This window comes from Aquarana catesbeiana, linkage group LG12 (assembly GCF_042186555.1).
Source record: "Aquarana catesbeiana isolate 2022-GZ linkage group LG12, ASM4218655v1, whole genome shotgun sequence".
Classification (NCBI taxonomy): Eukaryota; Metazoa; Chordata; class Amphibia; order Anura; family Ranidae; genus Aquarana; species Aquarana catesbeiana.
Window position 1 is genome coordinate 4683113 of NC_133335.1, and position 19858 is coordinate 4702970.

At 56.6% G+C, this 19858-nt stretch overlaps 1 non-coding gene across 1 annotated transcript; it reads right to left on the reverse strand.

Moving 5' to 3' along the window:
* Positions 1–19546: 19546 nt before the first annotated feature.
* TRNAR-CCG (transfer RNA arginine (anticodon CCG)) lies at positions 19547–19619 on the reverse strand. Its single transcript has one exon. It is a non-coding gene; the product is annotated as a tRNA-Arg (tRNA).
* Positions 19620–19858: the final 239 nt, after the last annotated feature.

Below are 19858 nucleotides of genomic sequence, written 5' to 3' on the forward strand. Positions count from 1 at the left end.
TGCAGCCCGTGTTATAGTGGAGACATCCAGTGGTCGGTGCTGGGATTGCAGCCTGTGTAATAGTGAGGACATCTAGTGGTCGGTGCTGGGATTGCAGCCTGTGTAATAGTGAGGACATCCAGTGGTCGGTGCTGGGATTGCAGCCTGTGTAATAGTGAGGACATCTAGTGGTCGGTGCTGGGATTGCAGCCTGTGTAATAGTGAGGACATCCAGTGGTCGGTGCTGGGATTGCAGCCTGTGTAATAGTGAGGACATCTAGTGGTCAGTGCTGGGATTGCAGCCTGTGTAATAGTGAGGACATCCAGTGGTCGGTGCTGGGATTGCAGCCTGTGTAATAGTGAGGATATCTAGTGGTCGGTGCTGGGATTGCAGTCTGTGTAATAGTGAGGACATCTAGTGGTTGCTGCTGGGATTGCAGCCCGTGTAATAGTGAGGACATCTAGTGGTCGGTGCTGGGATTGCAGCCTGTGTAATAGTGAGGACATCCAGTGGTCGGTGCTGGGATTGCAGCCTGTGTAATAGTGAGGACATCTAGTGGTCGGTGCTGGGATTGCAGCCCGTGTAATAGTGAGGACATCTAGTGGTCGGTGCTGGGATTGCAGCCTGTGTAATAGTGAGGACATCCAGTGGTCGGTGCTGGGATTGCAGCCCGTGTAATAGTGAGGACATCTAGTGGTCGGTGCTGGGATTGCAGTCTGTGTAATAGTGAGGACATCTAGTGGTCGGTGCTGGGATTGCAGTCTGTGTAATAGTGAGGACATCTAGTGGTCGTTGCTGGGATTGCAGCCCGTGTAATAGTGAGGACATCTAGTGGTTGATGCTGGGATTGCAGTCTGTGTAATAGTGAGGACATCCAGTGGTCGGTGCTGGGATTGCAGCCCGTGTAATAGTGAGGACATCTAGTGGTCGGTGCTGGGATTGCAGTCTGTGTAATAGTGAGGACATCCAGTGGTTGATGCTGGGATTGCAGCCCGTGTAATAGTGAGGACATCTAGTGGTCGGTGCTGGGATTGCAGCCTGTGTAATAGTGAGGACATCCAGTGGTTGATGCTGGGATTGCAGCCCGTGTAATAGTGAGGACATCTAGTGGTCGGTGCTGGGATTGCAGCCTGTGTAATAGTGAGGACATCCAGTGGTTGATGCTGGGATTGCAGTCTGTGTAATAGTGAGGACATCTAGTGGTTGATGCTGGGATTGCAGTCTGTGTAATAGTGAGGACATCTAGTGTGGTTGATGCTGGGATTGCAGCCCGTGTAATAGTGAGGACATCTAGTGGTCGGTGCTGGGATTGCAGCCCGTGTAATAGTGAGGACATCTAGTGGTCGGTGCTGGGATTGCAGTCTGTGTAATAGTGAGGACATCCAGTGGTTGATGCTGGGATTGCAGCCCGTGTAATAGTGAGGACATCCAGTGGTTGATGCTGGGATTGCAGCCCGTGTAATAGTGAGGACATCTAGTGGTCGGTGCTGGGATTGCAGTCTGTGTAATAGTGAGGACATCCAGTGGTCGGTGCTGGGATTGCAGCCCGTGTAATAGTGAGGACATCTAGTGGTCGGTGCTGGGATTGCAGTCTGTGTAATAGTGAGGACATCTAGTGGTTGCTGCTGGGATTGCAGCCTGTGTAATAGTGAGGACATCTAGTGGTCAGTGCTGGGATTGCAGTCTGTGTAATAGTGAGGACATCTAGTGGTCAGTGCTGGGATTGCAGTCTGTGTAATAGTGAGGACATCTAGTGGTTGATGCTGGGATTGCAGCCTGTGTAATAGTGAGGACATCTAGTGGTCAGTGCTGGGATTGCAGTCTGTGTAATAGTGAGGACATCTAGTGGTCGGTGCTGGGATTGCAGTCTGTGTAATAGTGAGGACATCTAGTGGTTGATGCTGGGATTGCAGCCCGTGTAATAGTGAGGACATCCAGTGGTCGGTGCTGGGATTGCAGTCTGTGTAATAGTGAGGACATCTAGTGGTCGGTGCTGGGATTGCAGCCCGTGTAATAGTGAGGACATCCAGTGGTCGGTGCTGGGATTGCAGCCCGTGTAATAGTGAGGACATCCAGTGGTCGGTGCTGGGATTGCAGCCCGTGTAATAGTGGAGACATCTAGTGGTCGGTGCTGGGATTGCAGTCTGTGTAATAGTGAGGACATCCAGTGGTCGGTGCTGGGATTGCAGCCTGTGTAATGAGGACATCTAGTGGTCGGTGCTGGGATTGCAGCCTGTGTAATAGTGAGGACATCTAGTGGTCGGTGCTGGGATTGCAGCCTGTGTAATAGTGAGGACATCTAGTGGTCGGTGCTGGGATTGCAGCCTGTGTAATAGTGAGGACATCTAGTGGTCGGTGCTGGGATTGCAGCCTGTGTAATAGTGAGGACATCTAGTGGTCGGTGCTGGGATTGCAGCCTGTGTAATAGTGAGGACATCTAGTGGTTGATGCTGGGATTGCAGCCCGTGTAATAGTGAGGACATCTAGTGGTCGGTGCTGGGATTGCAGCCTGTGTAATAGTGAGGACATCTAGTGGTTGATGCTGGGATTGCAGCCCGTGTAATAGTGAGGACATCTAGTGGTCAGTGCTGGGATTGCAGCCTGTGTAATAGTGAGGACATCTAGTGGTCGTTGCTGGGATTGCAGTCTGTGTAATAGTGAGGACATCTAGTGGTCGGTGCTGGCATTGCAGTCTGTGTAATAGTGAGGACATCTAGTGGTCGGTGCTGGCATTGCAGTCTGTGTAATAGTGAGGACATCTAGTGGTCGGTGCTGGGATTGCAGCCTGTGTAATAGTGAGGACATCTAGTGGTCGGTGCTGGGATTGCAGCCTGTGTAATAGTGAGGACATCTAGTGGTCGGTGCTGGGATTGCAGCCCGTGTAATAGTGAGGACATCTAGTGGTCGGTGCTGGGATTGCAGCCTGTGTAATAGTGAGGACATCTAGTGGTCGATGCTGGGATTGCAGCCTGTGTAATAGTGAGGACATCCAGTGGTCGGTGCTGGGATTGCAGTCTGTGTAATAGTGAGGACATCTAGTGGTCGGTGCTGGGATTGCAGCCTGTGTAATAGTGAGGACATCTAGTGGTCGGTGCTGGGATTGCAGCCCGTGTAATAGTGAGGACATCTAGTGGTCGGTGCTGGGATTGCAGCCCGTGTAATAGCTGGGATTGCAGCCCGTGTAATAGTGAGGACATCTAGTGGTCGGTGCTGGGATTGCAGCCTGTGTAATAGTGAGGACATCTAGTGGTCGGTGCTGGGATTGCAGCCTGTGTAATAGTGAGGACATCTAGTGGTTGATGCTGGGATTGCAGCCTGTGTAATAGTGAGGACATCTAGTGGTCGGTGCTGGGATTGCAGTCTGTGTAATAGTGAGGACATCCAGTGGTCGGTGCTGGGATTGCAGTCTGTGTAATAGTGAGGACATCTAGTGGTCGGTGCTGGGATTGCAGCCTGTGTAATAGTGAGGACATCCAGTGGTCGGTGCTGGGATTGCAGCCTGTGTAATAGTGAGGACATCCAGTGGTCGGTGCTGGGATTGCAGTCTGTGTAATAGTGAGGACATCTAGTGGTCGGTGCTGGGATTGCAGCCTGTGTAATAGTGAGGACATCTAGTGGTTGATGCTGGGATTGCAGCCTGTGTAATAGTGAGGACATCTAGTGGTCGGTGCTGGGATTGCAGTCTGTGTAATAGTGAGGACATCTAGTGGTCGGTGCTGGGATTGCAGCCTGTGTAATAGTGAGGACATCTAGTGGTCGGTGCTGGGATTGCAGCCCGTGTAATAGTGAGGACATCTAGTGGTCGGTGCTGGGATTGCAGCCCGTGTAATAGTGAGGACATCCAGTGGTTGATGCTGGGATTGCAGCCCGTGTAATAGTGAGGACATCTAGTGGTCGGTGCTGGGATTGCAGCCCGTGTAATAGTGAGGACATCCAGTGGTTGGTGCTGGGATTGCAGCCTGTGTAATAGTGAGGACATCCAGTGGTTGATGCTGGGATTGCAGCCCGTGTAATAGTGAGGACATCTAGTGGTCGGTGCTGGGATTGCAGCCTGTGTAATAGTGAGGACATCTAGTGGTCGGTGCTGGCATTGCAGTCTGTGTAATAGTGAGGACATCTAGTGGTCGGTGCTGGGATTGCAGCCTGTGTAATAGTGAGGACATCTAGTGGTCGGTGCTGGGATTGCAGCCTGTGTAATAGTGAGGACATCTAGTGGTTGATGCTGGGATTGCAGTCTGTGTAATAGTGAGGACATCTAGTGGTCGGTGCTGGGATTGCAGCCTGTGTAATAGTGAGGACATCCAGTGGTCGGTGCTGGGATTGCAGCCTGTGTAATAGTGAGGACATCTAGTGGTTGATGCTGGGATTGCAGTCTGTGTAATAGTGAGGACATCTAGTGGTCGGTGCTGGGATTGCAGTCTGTGTAATAGTGAGGACATCCAGTGGTCGTTGCTGGGATTGCAGCCCGTGTAATAGTGAGGACATCTAGTGGTCGGTGCTGGGATTGCAGTCTGTGTAATAGTGAGGACATCCAGTGGTCGTTGCTGGGATTGCAGCCCGTGTAATAGTGAGGACATCCAGTGGTTGATGCTGGGATTGCAGTCCGTGTAATAGTGAGGACATCTAGTGGTTGGTGCTGGGATTGCAGCCTGTGTAATAGTGAGGACATCCAGTGGTCGTTGCTGGGATTGCAGCCCGTGTAATAGTGAGGACATCCAGTGGTTGATGCTGGGATTGCAGTCCGTGTAATAGTGAGGACATCTAGTGGTTGGTGCTGGGATTGCAGTCTGTGTAATAGTGAGGACATCTAGTGGTCGTTGCTGGGATTGCAGTCTGTGTAATAGTGAGGACATCCAGTGGTCAGTGCTGGGATTGCAGTCTGTGTAATAGTGAGGACATCCAGTGGTCGGTGCTGGGATTGCAGCCTGTGTAATAGTGAGGACATCTAGTGGTTGATGCTGGGATTGCAGCCTGTGTAATAGTGAGGACATCTAGTGGTCGGTGCTGGGATTGCAGCCTGTGTAATAGTGAGGACATCTAGTGGTTGATGCTGGGATTGCAGCCTGTGTAATAGTGAGGACATCTAGTGGTCGGTGCTGGGATTGCAGTCCGTGTAATAGTGAGGACATCCAGTGGTCGGTGCTGGGATTGCAGTCTGTGTAATAGTGAGGACATCTAGTGGTCGGTGCTGGGATTGCAGTCTGTGTAATAGTGAGGACATCTAGTGGTTGATGCTGGGATTGCAGCCTGTGTAATAGTGAGGACATCTAGTGGTCGGTGCTGGGATTGCAGCCCGTGTAATAGTGAGGACATCTAGTGGTTGATGCTGGGATTGCAGCCTGTGTAATAGTGAGGACATCTAGTGGTTGGTGCTGGGATTGCAGCCCGTGTAATAGTGAGGACATCCAGTGGTCGGTGCTGGGATTGCAGTCTGTGTAATAGTGAGGACATCTAGTGGTTGATGCTGGGATTGCAGTCTGTGTAATAGTGAGGACATCCAGTGTGGTTGATGCTGGGATTGCAGCCCGTGTAATAGTGAGGACATCTAGTGGTCGGTGCTGGGATTGCAGCCTGTGTAATAGTGAGGACATCTAGTGGTCGGTGCTGGGATTGCAGCCTGTGTAATAGTGAGGACATCTAGTGGATGATGCTGGGATTGCAGCCCGTGTAATAGTGAGGACATCTAGTGGTCGGTGCTGGGATTGCAGCCTGTGTAATAGTGAGGACATCTAGTGGTCGGTGCTGGGATTGCAGCCTGTGTAATAGTGAGGACATCTAGTGGTCGGTGCTGGGATTGCAGCCTGTGTAATAGTGAGGACATCTAGTGGTCAGTGCTGGGATTGCAGCCTGTGTAATAGTGAGGACATCTAGTGGTCGGTGCTGGGATTGCAGCCTGTGTAATAGTGAGGACATCTAGTGGTCAGTGCTGGGATTGCAGCCTGTGTAATAGTGAGGACATCCAGTGGTTGATGCTGGGATTGCAGTCTGTGTAATAGTGAGGACATCCAGTGGTTGATGCTGGGATTGCAGCCCGTGTAATAGTGAGGACATCTAGTGGTTGATGCTGGGATTGCAGCCCGTGTAATAGTGAGGACATCTAGTGGTCGGTGCTGGGATTGCAGTCTGTGTAATAGTGAGGACATCTAGTGGTTGCTGCTGGGATTGCAGCCTGTGTAATAGTGAGGACATCCAGTGGTTGATGCTGGGATTGCAGTCTGTGTAATAGTGAGGACATCTAGTGGTTGCTGCTGGGATTGCAGCCTGTGTAATAGTGAGGACATCCAGTGGTTGATGCTGGGATTGCAGCCCGTGTAATAGTGAGGGCATCTAGTGGTCGGTGCTGGGATTGCAGCCTGTGTAATAGTGAGGACATCTAGTGGTCGGTGCTGGGATTGCAGCCTGTGTAATAGTGAGGACATCTAGTGGTTGATGCTGGGATTGCAGCCCGTGTAATAGTGAGGACATCCAGTGGTCGGTGCTGGGATTGCAGTCTGTGTAATAGTGAGGACATCTAGTGGTCGGTGCTGGGATTGCAGCCTGTTAATGAGGACATCTAGTGGTCGGTGCTGGGATTGCAGCCTGTGTAATAGTGAGGACATCTAGTGGTCGGTGCTGGGATTGCAGCCTGTGTAATAGTGAGGACATCTAGTGGTTGATGCTGGGATTGCAGCCCGTGTAATAGTGAGGACATCTAGTGGTCGGTGCTGGGATTGCAGTCTGTGTAATAGTGAGGACATCTAGTGGTTGATGCTGGGATTGCAGCCTGTGTAATAGTGAGGACATCTAGTGGTCAGTGCTGGGATTGCAGTCTGTGTAATAGTGAGGACATCTAGTGGTCGGTGCTGGGATTGCAGCCTGTGTAATAGTGAGGACATCTAGTGGTCGGTGCTGGGATTGCAGCCTGTGTAATAGTGAGGACATCTAGTGGTCAGTGCTGGGATTGCAGTCTGTGTAATAGTGAGGACATCTAGTGGTCGATGCTGGGATTGCAGTCTGTGTAATAGTGAGGACATCTAGTGGTCGGTGCTGGGATTGCAGTCTGTGTAATAGTGAGGACATCTAGTGGTCGGTGCTGGGATTGCAGCCCGTGTAATAGTGAGGACATCCAGTGGTCGGTGCTGGGATTGCAGCCCGTGTAATAGTGAGGACATCCAGTGGTCGGTGCTGGGATTGCAGCCTGTGTAATAGTGAGGACATCTAGTGGTCGGTGCTGGGATTGCAGCCCGTGTAATAGTGAGGACATCTAGTGGTCGGTGCTGGGATTGCAGCCCGTGTAATAGTGAGGACATCCAGTGGTTGATGCTGGGATTGCAGTCCGTGTAATAGTGAGGACATCTAGTGGTTGGTGCTGGGATTGCAGCCTGTGTAATAGTGAGGACATCTAGTGGTCGTTGCTGGGATTGCAGTCTGTGTAATAGTGAGGACATCCAGTGGTCAGTGCTGGGATTGCAGTCTGTGTAATAGTGAGGACATCCAGTGGTCGGTGCTGGGATTGCAGCCTGTGTAATAGTGAGGACATCTAGTGGTTGGTGCTGGGATTGCAGCCTGTGTAATAGTGAGGACATCTAGTGGTCGTTGCTGGGATTGCAGTCTGTGTAATAGTGAGGACATCTAGTGGTTGATGCTGGGATTGCAGTCTGTGTAATAGTGAGGACATCTAGTGGTGGGTGCTGGGATTGCAGCCTGTGTAATAGTGAGGACATCTAGTGGTTGATGCTGGGATTGCAGCCTGTGTAATAGTGAGGACATCCAGTGGTCGGTGCTGGGATTGCAGTCCGTGTAATAGTGAGGACATCTAGTGGTCGGTGCTGGGATTGCAGTCCGTGTAATAGTGAGGACATCTAGTGGTTGGTGCTGGGATTGCAGCCTGTGTAATAGTGAGGACATCCAGTGGTCGTTGCTGGGATTGCAGTCCGTGTAATAGTGAGGACATCTAGTGGTCGGTGCTGGGATTGCAGCCCGTGTAATAGTGAGGACATCTAGTGGTTGATGCTGGGATTGCAGCCTGTGTAATAGTGAGGACATCTAGTGGTTGGTGCTGGGATTGCAGCCCGTGTAATAGTGAGGATATCTAGTGGTCGGTGCTGGGATTGCAGTCTGTGTAATAGTGAGGACATCTAGTGGTCAGTGCTGGGATTGCAGTCTGTGTAATAGTGAGGACATCTAGTGGTTGATGCTATGATTGCAGCCCGTGTAATAGTGAGGACATCCAGTGGTTGATGCTGGGATTGCAGCCCGTGTAATAGTGAGGACATCTAGTGGTCGGTGCTGGGATTGCAGCCTGTGTAATAGTGAGGACATCTAGTGGTCGGTGCTGGGATTGCAGCCTGTGTAATAGTGAGGACATCTAGTGGTCGGTGCTGGGATTGCAGCCTGTGTAATAGTGAGGACATCTAGTGGTCGGTGCTGGGATTGCAGCCTGTGTAATAGTGAGGACATCTAGTGGTCGGTGCTGGGATTGCAGCCTGTGTAATAGTGAGGACATCTGGTGGTCGGTGCTGGGATTGCAGCCTGTGTAATAGTGAGGACATCCAGTGGTTGATGCTGGGATTGCAGTCTGTGTAATAGTGAGGACATCCAGTGGTTGATGCTGGGATTGCAGCCCGTGTAATAGTGAGGACATCTAGTGGTCGGTGCTGGGATTGCAGTCTGTGTAATAGTGAGGACATCTAGTGGTTGCTGCTGGGATTGCAGCCTGTGTAATAGTGAGGACATCCAGTGGTTGATGCTGGGATTGCAGTCTGTGTAATAGTGAGGACATCTAGTGGTTGCTGCTGGGATTGCAGCCTGTGTAATAGTGAGGACATCCAGTGGTTGATGCTGGGATTGCAGCCCGTGTAATAGTGAGGACATCCAGTGGTCGGTGCTGGGATTGCAGTCTGTGTAATAGTGAGGACATCTAGTGGTCGGTGCTGGGATTGCAGCCTGTTAATGAGGACATCTAGTGGTCGGTGCTGGGATTGCAGCCTGTGTAATAGTGAGGACATCTAGTGGTCGGTGCTGGGATTGCAGCCTGTGTAATAGTGAGGACATCTAGTGGTTGATGCTGGGATTGCAGCCCGTGTAATAGTGAGGACATCTAGTGGTCGGTGCTGGGATTGCAGTCTGTGTAATAGTGAGGACATCTAGTGGTTGATGCTGGGATTGCAGCCTGTGTAATAGTGAGGACATCTAGTGGTCGGTGCTGGGATTGCAGCCTGTGTAATAGTGAGGACATCTAGTGGTCAGTGCTGGGATTGCAGTCTGTGTAATAGTGAGGACATCTAGTGGTCGGTGCTGGGATTGCAGTCTGTGTAATAGTGAGGACATCTAGTGGTTGATGCTGGGATTGCAGCCCGTGTAATAGTGAGGACATCTAGTGGTCGGTGCTGGGATTGCAGTCTGTGTAATAGTGAGGACATCTAGTGGTCGGTGCTGGGATTGCAGCCTGTGTAATAGTGAGGACATCTAGTGGTCGGTGCTGGGATTGCAGCCCGTGTAATAGTGAGGACATCCAGTGGTCGGTGCTGGGATTGCAGCCCGTGTAATAGTGAGGACATCCAGTGGTCGGTGCTGGGATTGCAGCCCGTGTAATAGTGAGGACATCTAGTGGTCGGTGCTGGGATTGCAGCCCGTGTAATAGTGAGGACATCCAGTGGTCGGTGCTGGGATTGCAGCCCGTGTAATAGTGAGGACATCCAGTGGTCGGTGCTGGGATTGCAGCCCGTGTAATAGTGAGGACATCTAGTGGTCGGTGCTGGGATTGCAGTCTGTGTAATAGTGAGGACATCTAGTGGTCGGTGCTGGGATTGCAGCCTGTGTAATAGTGAGGACATCTAGTGGTCGGTGCTGGGATTGCAGCCTGTGTAATAGTGAGGACATCCAGTGGTTGATGCTGGGATTGCAGCCCGTGTAATAGTGAGGACATCCAGTGGTTGATGCTGGGATTGCAGCCCGTGTTATAGTGGAGACATCCAGTGGTCGGTGCTGGGATTGCAGCCTGTGTAATAGTGAGGACATCTAGTGGTCGGTGCTGGGATTGCAGCCTGTGTAATAGTGAGGACATCCAGTGGTCGGTGCTGGGATTGCAGTCTGTGTAATAGTGAGGACATCTAGTGGTTGCTGCTGGGATTGCAGCCCGTGTAATAGTGAGGACATCTAGTGGTCGGTGCTGGGATTGCAGCCTGTGTAATAGTGAGGACATCCAGTGGTCGGTGCTGGGATTGCAGCCTGTGTAATAGTGAGGACATCTAGTGGTCGGTGCTGGGATTGCAGCCCGTGTAATAGTGAGGACATCTAGTGGTCGGTGCTGGGATTGCAGCCTGTGTAATAGTGAGGACATCCAGTGGTCGGTGCTGGGATTGCAGCCCGTGTAATAGTGAGGACATCTAGTGGTCGGTGCTGGGATTGCAGTCTGTGTAATAGTGAGGACATCTAGTGGTCGGTGCTGGGATTGCAGTCTGTGTAATAGTGAGGACATCTAGTGGTCGTTGCTGGGATTGCAGCCCGTGTAATAGTGAGGACATCTAGTGGTTGATGCTGGGATTGCAGTCTGTGTAATAGTGAGGACATCCAGTGGTCGGTGCTGGGATTGCAGCCTGTGTAATAGTGAGGACATCTAGTGGTCGGTGCTGGGATTGCAGTCTGTGTAATAGTGAGGACATCCAGTGGTCGGTGCTGGGATTGCAGCCTGTGTAATAGTGAGGACATCTAGTGGTTGATGCTGGGATTGCAGCCTGTGTAATAGTGAGGACATCCAGTGGTCGGTGCTGGGATTGCAGTCTGTGTAATAGTGAGGACATCTAGTGTGGTTGATGCTGGGATTGCAGCCCGTGTAATAGTGGAGACATCCAGTGGTCGGTGCTGGGATTGCAGCCTGTGTAATGAGGACATCTAGTGGTCGGTGCTGGGATTGCAGCCTGTGTAATAGTGAGGACATCTAGTGGTCGGTGCTGGGATTGCAGCCTGTGTAATAGTGAGGACATCCAGTGGTTGGTGCTGGGATTGCAGCCCGTGTAATAGTGAGGACATCTCGTGGTCGGTGCTGGGATTGCAGCCTGTGTAATAGTGAGGACATCCAGTGGTCGGTGCTGGGATTGCAGTCTGTGTAATAGTGAGGACATCTAGTGGTCGGTGCTGGGATTGCAGTCTTTGCTGGGATTGCAGTCTGTGTAATAGTGAGGACATCCAGTGGTTGATGCTGGGATTGCAGCCTGTGTAATAGTGGAGACATCCAGTGGTTGGTGCTGGGATTGCAGCCTGTGTAATAGTGAGGACATCCAGTGGTCGGTGCTGGGATTGCAGCCCGTGTTATAGTAGAGACATCCAGTGGTCGGTGCTGGGATTGCAGCCCGTGTAATAGTGAGGACATCCAGTGGTCGGTGCTGGGATTGCAGCCCGTGTAATAGTGAGGACATCTAGTGGTCGGTGCTGGGATTGCAGCCCGTGTAATAGTGAGGACATCTAGTGGTCGGTGCTGGGATTGCAGCCTGTGTAATAGTGAGGACATCTAGTGGTTGGTGCTGGGATTGCAGCCTGTGTTATTGTGAGGACATCCAGTGGTCGGTGCTGGGATTGCAGCCTGTGTAATAGTGGAGACATCCAGTGGTCGGTGCTGGGATTGCAGCCCGTGTAATAGTGAGGACATCTAGTGGTCGGTGCTGGGATTGCAGCCCGTGTAATAGTGAGGACATCTAGTGGTCGGTGCTGGGATTGCAGCCCGTGTAATAGTGGGGACATCTAGTGGTCGGTGCTGGGATTGCAGCCCGTGTTATAGTGGAGACATCCAGTGGTCGATGCTGGGATTGCGGCCCGTGTAATAGTGGGGACATCCAGTGGTCGATGCTGGGATTGCAGCCCGTGTAATAGTGGGGACATCCAGTGGTCGATGCTGGGATTGCAGCCCGTGTAATAGTGGAGACATCCAGTGGTCGATGCTGGGATTGCAGCCCGTGTAATAGTGGGGACATCCAGTGGTCGATGCTGGGATTGCAGCCCGTGTAATAGTGGAGACATCCAGTGGTCGGTGCTGGGATTGCAGCCCGTGTAATAGTGAGGACATCTAGTGGTCGATGCTGGGATTGCAGCCCGTGTAATAGTGAGGACATCCAGTGGTCGGTGCTGGGATTGCAGCCCGTGTAATAGTGAGGACATCTAGTGGTCGGTGCTGGGATTGCAGCCCGTGTAATAGTGGGGACATCTAGTGGTCGGTGCTGGGATTGCAGCCCGTGTTATAGTGGAGACATCCAGTGGTCGATGCTGGGATTGCGGCCCGTGTAATAGTGGGGACATCCAGTGGTCGATGCTGGGATTGCGGCCCGTGTAATAGTGGGGACATCCAGTGGTCGATGCTGGGATTGCAGCCCGTGTAATAGTGGAGACATCCAGTGGTCGATGCTGGGATTGCAGCCCGTGTAATAGTGGGGACATCCAGTGGTCGATGCTGGGATTGCAGCCCGTGTAATAGTGGAGACATCCAGTGGTCGGTGCTGGGATTGCAGCCCGTGTAATAGTGAGGACATCTAGTGGTCGATGCTGGGATTGCAGCCCGTGTAATAGTGGGGACATCCAGTGGTCGATGCTGGGATTGCAGCCCGTGTAATAGTGAGGACATCCAGTGGTCGGTGCTGGGATTGCAGCCCGTGTAATAGTGAGGACATCCAGTGGTCGGTGCTGGGATTGCAGCCCGTGTAATAGTGAGGACATCTAGTGGTCGGTGCTGGGATTGCAGTCTGTGTAATAGTGAGGACATCTAGTGGTTGGTGCTGGGATTGCAGCCCGTGTAATAGTGAGGACATCCAGTGGTCGGTGCTGGGATTGCAGCCCGTGTAATAGTGAGGACATCCAGTGGTCGGTGCTGGGATTGCAGCCCGTGTAATAGTGAGGACATCCAGTGGTCGGTGCTGGGATTGCAAAACAAAAGGTGAACTAATGCCCACAAAAATCACATCAGTGCATAAAGGGTTAAGGACATAAATATGAGTGGTGATGCTGAAACCAAAGTCAGGTGTTCCTCACGGGAGACCCAGGAATAATACTTTATCAATAAATAATAGTTAGCACTCCAAACAACTAACATTTTACATATATCAGATCTCCGCACAGTTCCTCTATCTAGATAAAGGGAAACTCTCAGCTTCTAGCATGGAATATTTGTGATTAGAAACAGGGAGGAGATCCAGGCTAAAAGTTCAGCAACAATCATCAATACACAAGGATAGACACCGGAAAATAAAAACCCAGCTGACATGCAGACACTTCGGGGGACATTTACTAAAAGCAGATGCTAAACACAATCACTTCCAGCACTAATAGGTCTTCCAAGGTGAGGAGTATCAGATGTCAGATATAATCGGGGTGTGAAAGGTATATATGGGATCCCAGAACTAGGTGGATGTGGACTTCCTCGGGGTAATCAGAAAGGAACTACAAGAAATACAGAAATGGAAGGCTAAGCTGACCTCTGAGGAAGGGGGTGAGCCCCCGAAACGCGTTAGCTGTACCCCGTGTTCTGTGTTTATGGCCTTTTGTCAGGAGCATTTTGTGAGTACCCACTTTTATATAAAAATTTCTTCTTATTACATTACCTCTGGTGATGCACTAGGTGGGCACACCTTCCATTTCTGTTTTTCTTGTAAAACCAGATAATGGACAATCTGGTGCAGCTGTCTGTTCATATTAACCAACCATCTTCTAAATACAGCTTGATCAATGGAGCTTTGACACATAGTAGCTGATTAATTACTAGGTACAGATTTTCTCTGCTCTAGTTTTCCAGCTCTGGATCAGCTGGAGTTGGAAATCTCAATTAGTAAAAACTCCTTTCTCAAGTGAGATCCACCAGGGACTGCAGGCGGTGTAGGCGGGGACATCCGGTGGTCGTGCTGGGATCGCGGGCCGTGTACAGAGGGGACATCCGGTGGTCGTGCTGGGATGGCGGGCCGTGTATGGCGGGGACATCCGGTGGCCGGGGCTGGGATATCCGGTGGCCGGGGCTGGGATCGCGGGCCGTGTATGGCAGGGACATCCGGTGGTCGTGCTGGGATGGCGCGCCGTGTACGGCGGGGACATCTGGTGGTCGTGCTGGGATGGTGCGCCGTGTAAGGCGGGGACATCCGGTGGTCGTGCTGGGATCGCGAGCCATGTACGGTGGAGACATCCGGTCGCCGGGGCTGGGATCGCGGGCTGTGTTTGGTGGGGACATCTTGTGGCCGGGATCACGGTTTATTACGGTGGGGACATCCGGTGGCCGGGGCTGGGATGGCGTGCCGTGTATGGCAGGGACATCCGGTGGCCAGGGCTGGGATCGCGGGCCATGTACAGCGAGGACATCCGGTGGCCGGGGCTGGGATCGCGGGCCGTGTACGGCGGGGACATGCGGTGGTCATGCTGGGATCACGGGCCGTGTACGACAGGGACATCCGGTGGTGGTGCTGGGATCGCGGGCCGTGCACAGCGTGGACATCCGGTGGTGGTGCTGGGATCGCGGGCCGTGTACGGTGGGAACATACGGTGGTCGTGCTGGGATCGCGAGTCGTGTATGGTGGAGACATCCGGTCGTCGTGGGCTGGGATCGCGGGCTGTGTACAGTGGGGACATCCAGTGGCCGGGATCGCGGTCCGTTACAGTGGGGACATCCGGTGGCCGGGGCTGGGATCGCGGGCCGTGTAAGGAGGGGACATCCGATAGCCGGGATCGCGGGCCGTGCACGGAGGGGACATCCAGTGGCCGGGGCTGGGATCGCGGGCCGTGTACGGTGGGGACATCCGGTGTCCCGCGATCCCAGCACGACCACCGGATGTTCCCACCGTACACGGCCCGCGATCCCAGGACGAACACCGGATGTCCCCGCTGTACACGGCCCGCGATCCCATCACGACCACCGGATGTCCCCGCCGTACACAGCCCACGATCCCAGCCCCGGACACCGGATGTTCCCACCGTACACGGCCCGCGATCCCAGCCCCGGCCACCGGATGTCCCCACCGTACACGGCCCGCGATCCCTGCCCCGGCCACCGCATGTCGGGCTGTGTACGGTGGGGACATCCGGTGGCCGGGATCGCGGTCCGTTACGGTGGGGACATCCGGTGGCCGGGGCTGGGATCGCGGTCCGTTACGGTGGGGACATCTGGTGGCCGGGGCTGGGATCGCGGTCCGTTACGGTGGGGACATCTGGTGGCCGGGGCTGGGATCGCGGGCCGTGTACGGTGGGGACATCCGGTGGCCGGGGCTGGGATCGTGGGCTGTTACGGTGGGGACATCTGGTGGCCGGGGCTGGGATCGCGGGCCATGTACGGTGGGGACATCCGGTGGCCGGGGCTGGGATCGTGGGCTGTGTACGGTGGGGACATCCGGTGGCCAGGATCGCGGTCCGTTACGGTGGGGGACATCCGGTGGCCGGGATCGCGGGCCGTGTAAGGAGGGGACATCCGGTAGCCGGGATCGTGGGCCGTGCACGGAGGGGACATCCAGTGGCCGGGGCTGGGATGGCGCGCCGTGTACGGCGGGGACATCTGGTGGTCGTGCTGGGATGGTGCGCCGTGTAAGGCGGGGACATCCGGTGGTCGTGCTGGGATCGCGAGCCATGTACGGTGGAGACATCCGGTCGCCGGGGCTGGGATCGCGGGCTGTGTTTGGTGGGGACATCTTGTGGCCGGGATCACGGTTTATTACGGTGGGGACATCCGGTGGCCGGGGCTGGGATGGCGTGCCGTGTATGGCAGGGACATCCGGTGGCCAGGGCTGGGATCGCGGGCCATGTACAGCGAGGACATCCGGTGGCCGGGGCTGGGATCGCGGGCCGTGTACGGCGGGGACATGCGGTGGTCATGCTGGGATCGCGAGCCATGTACGGTGGAGACATCCGGTCGCCGGGGCTGGGATCGCGGGCTGTGTTTGGTGGGGACATCTTGTGGCCGGGATCACGGTTTATTACGGTGGGGACATCCGGTGGCCGGGGCTGGGATGGCGTGCCGTGTATGGCAGGGACATCCGGTGGCCAGGGCTGGGATCGCGGGCCATGTACAGCGAGGACATCCGGTGGCCGGGGCTGGGATCGCGGGCCGTGTACGGCGGGGACATGCGGTGGTCATGCTGGGATCACGGGCCGTGTACGACAGGGACATCCGGTGGTGGTGCTGGGATCGCGGGCCGTGCACAGCGTGGACATCCGGTGGTGGTGCTGGGATCGCGGGCCGTGTACGGTGGGAACATACGGTGGTCGTGCTGGGATCGCGAGTCGTGTATGGTGGAGACATCCGGTCGTCGTGGGCTGGGATCGCGGGCTGTGTACAGTGGGGACATCCAGTGGCCGGGATCGCGGTCCGTTACAGTGGGGACATCCGGTGGCCGGGGCTGGGATCGCGGGCCGTGTAAGGAGGGGACATCCGATAGCCGGGATCGCGGGCCGTGCACGGAGGGGACATCCAGTGGCCGGGGCTGGGATCGCGGGCCGTGTACGGTGGGGACATCCGGTGTCCCGCGATCCCAGCACGACCACCGGATGTTCCCACCGTACACGGCCCGCGATCCCAGGACGAACACCGGATGTCCCCGCTGTACACGGCCCGCGATCCCATCACGACCACCGGATGTCCCCGCCGTACACAGCCCACGATCCCAGCCCCGGACACCGGATGTTCCCACCGTACACGGCCCGCGATCCCAGCCCCGGCCACCGGATGTCCCCACCGTACACGGCCCGCGATCCCTGCCCCGGCCACCGGATGTCGGGCTGTGTACGGTGGGGACATCCGGTGGCCGGGATCGCGGTCCGTTACGGTGGGGACATCCGGTGGCCGGGGCTGGGATCGCGGTCCGTTACGGTGGGGACATCTGGTGGCCGGGGCTGGGATCGCGGTCCGTTACGGTGGGGACATCTGGTGGCCGGGGCTGGGATCGCGGGCCGTGTACGGTGGGGACATCCGGTGGCCGGGGCTGGGATCGTGGGCTGTTACGGTGGGGACATCTGGTGGCCGGGGCTGGGATCGCGGGCCATGTACGGTGGGGACATCCGGTGGCCGGGGCTGGGATCGTGGGCTGTGTACGGTGGGGACATCCGGTGGCCAGGATCGCGGTCCGTTACGGTGGGGACATCCGGTGACCGGGATCGCGGGCCGTGTAAGGAGGGGACATCCGGTAGCCGGGATCGTGGGCCGTGCACGGAGGGGACATCCAGTGGCCGGGGCTGGGATCGCGGGCCGTGTATGGTGGGGACATCCGGTGGCCGGGGCTGGGATCGCGGGCCGTGTACGGAGGGGACATCCGGTGGCCGGGGCTGGGATCACGGGTCGTGTATGGTGGGGACATCCAGTGGCCGGGGCTGGGATCACGGGCCATGTACGGAGGGGACATCTGGTGGCCGGGGCTGGGATCGCGGGTCGTGTACGGTGGGGACATCCGGTGTCCCGCGATCCCAGCACGACCACCGGATGTCCCCACTGTACACGGCCCGCGATCCCATCATGACCACTGGATGTCCCCGCCGTACACAGCCCACGATCCCAGCCCCGGCCACCGGATGTCCCCACCGTACACGGCCCGCGATCCCAGCCCCGGCCACCGGATGTCCCCACCGTACACGGCCCGCGATCCCAGCCCCGGCCACCGGATGTCGGGCTGTGTACGGTGGGGACATCCGGTGGCCGGGATCGCGGTCCGTTACGGTGGGGACATCTGGTGGCCGGGGCTGGGATCGCGGTCCGTTACGGTGGGGACATCTGGTGGCCGGGGCTGGGATCGCGGTCCGTTACGATTGGGACATCCGGTGGCCGGGGCTGGGATCGTGGGCTGTGTACGGCGGGGACATCCGGTGGCCGGGGCTGGGATCGTGGGCTGTGTACGGTGGGGACATCCGGTGGCCGGGATCGCGGTCCCTTACGGTGGGGACATCCGGTGGCCGGGGCTGGGATCGCAGGCCGTGTAAGGAGGGGACATCCGGTAGCCGGGATCACGGGCCGTGCACGGAGGGGACATCCAGTGGCCGGGGCTGGGATCGCAGGCCGTGTAAGGAGGGGACATCCGGTAGCCGGGATCGCGGGCCGTGCACGGAGGGGACATCCGGTGGCCGGGGCTGGGATCGCGGGCCGTGTACGGAGGGGACATCCGGTGGCCGGGGCTGGGATCACGGGTCGTGTACGGTGGGGACATCCGGTGGCCGGGGCTGGGATCACGGGCCATGTACGGAGGGGACATCCGGTGGCCGGGGCTGGGATCGCGGGTCGTGTACGGTGGGGACATCCGGTGTCCCGCGATCCCAGCACGACCACCGGATGTCCCCACTGTACACGGCCCGCGATCCCATCATGACCACTGGATGTCCCCGCCGTACACAGCCCACGATCCCAGCCCCGGCCACCGGATGTCCCCACCGTACACGGCCCGCGATCCCAGCCCCGGCCACCGGATGTCCCCACCGTACACGGCCCGCGATCCCAGCCCCGGCCACCGGATGTCGGGCTGTGTACGGTGGGGACATCCGGTGGCCGGGATCGCGGTCCGTTACGGTGGGGACATCTGGTGGCCGGGGCTGGGATCGCGGTCCGTTACGGTGGGGACATCTGGTGGCCGGGGCTGGGATCGCGGTCCGTTACGATTGGGACATCCGGTGGCCGGGGCTGGGATCGTGGGCTGTGTACGGCGGGGACATCCGGTGGCCGGGGCTGGGATCGTGGGCTGTGTACGGTGGGGACATCCGGTGGCCGGGATCGCGGTCCCTTACGGTGGGGACATCCGGTGGCCGGGGCTGGGATCGCAGGCCGTGTAAGGAGGGGACATCCGGTAGCCGGGATCGCGGGCCGTGCACGGAGGGGACATCCGGTGGCCGGGGCTGGGATCGCGGGCCGTGTACGGAGGGGACATCCGGTGGCCGGGGCTGGGATCACGGGTCGTGTACGGTGGGGACATCCGGTGGCCGGGGCTGGGATCACGGACCATGTACGGAGGGGACATCCGGTGGCCGGGGCTGGGATCGCGGGTCGTGTACGGTGGGGACATCCGGTGTCCCGCGATCCCAGCACGACCAACGGTTGTTCCCACCGTACACGGCCCGCGAACACAGGACGAACACCGGATGTCCCCGCTGTACACGGCCCGCGATCCCATCACGACCACCGGATGTCCCCGCCGTACACAGCCCACGATCCCAGCCCCGGCCACCGGATGTCCCCACCGTACACGGCCCGCGATCCCAGCCCCGGCCACCGGATGTCGGGCTGTGTACAGTGGGGACATCCGGTGGCCGGGGCTGGGATCGCGGCCCGTTACGGTGGGGACATCTGGTGGCCGGGGTTGAGATTGCAGGTCATGGATTTCTCTTCAGTGACGTCATTAGTGTGAAGATACAATGTATCGGTTGTGGGGGAGATCCGGCTGTAATCACATCCATGAGACCCTCAAAAGGAATAATGGAACTGAAGTAATAATAATAATGATTCCGTTCCGGGTTCTCCCCGGTAATAACACCCGGGTACATGAATCGCCGGAGCCGGTGTGCGGGGATCAGGCGAGCGCTCTCGGTGTTCCGGCGGTAAGTCCCGCTGCGGTCTCCCCTCTTTCTCGGACACAATTTATAAAATGGTTCTCGGAACGACCCAGATGGGACTCGAACCCACAATCCCCAGCTCCGGAGGCTGATGCCTTATCCATTAGGCCACTGGGTCACTACATGTCTGCCAGCCCCACACACGTCTCTTACAGCGAGCGAATCAGCGTGCGCTCCACCGGCCCCACCCACAATTGCGTCACAACCAATCACCTCCCGGGAGACCTGAACCCCGCCCCCGGAGAGGAGGAGCCGGGAGAGCCGGGACAGGTGACCGGGCGGCCATCTTCTTCCCTCACACCGACAACATGGCTGAGGAGAGGGGCCCCGGGGGGTGGGGGGCGGAGGACTGGACCG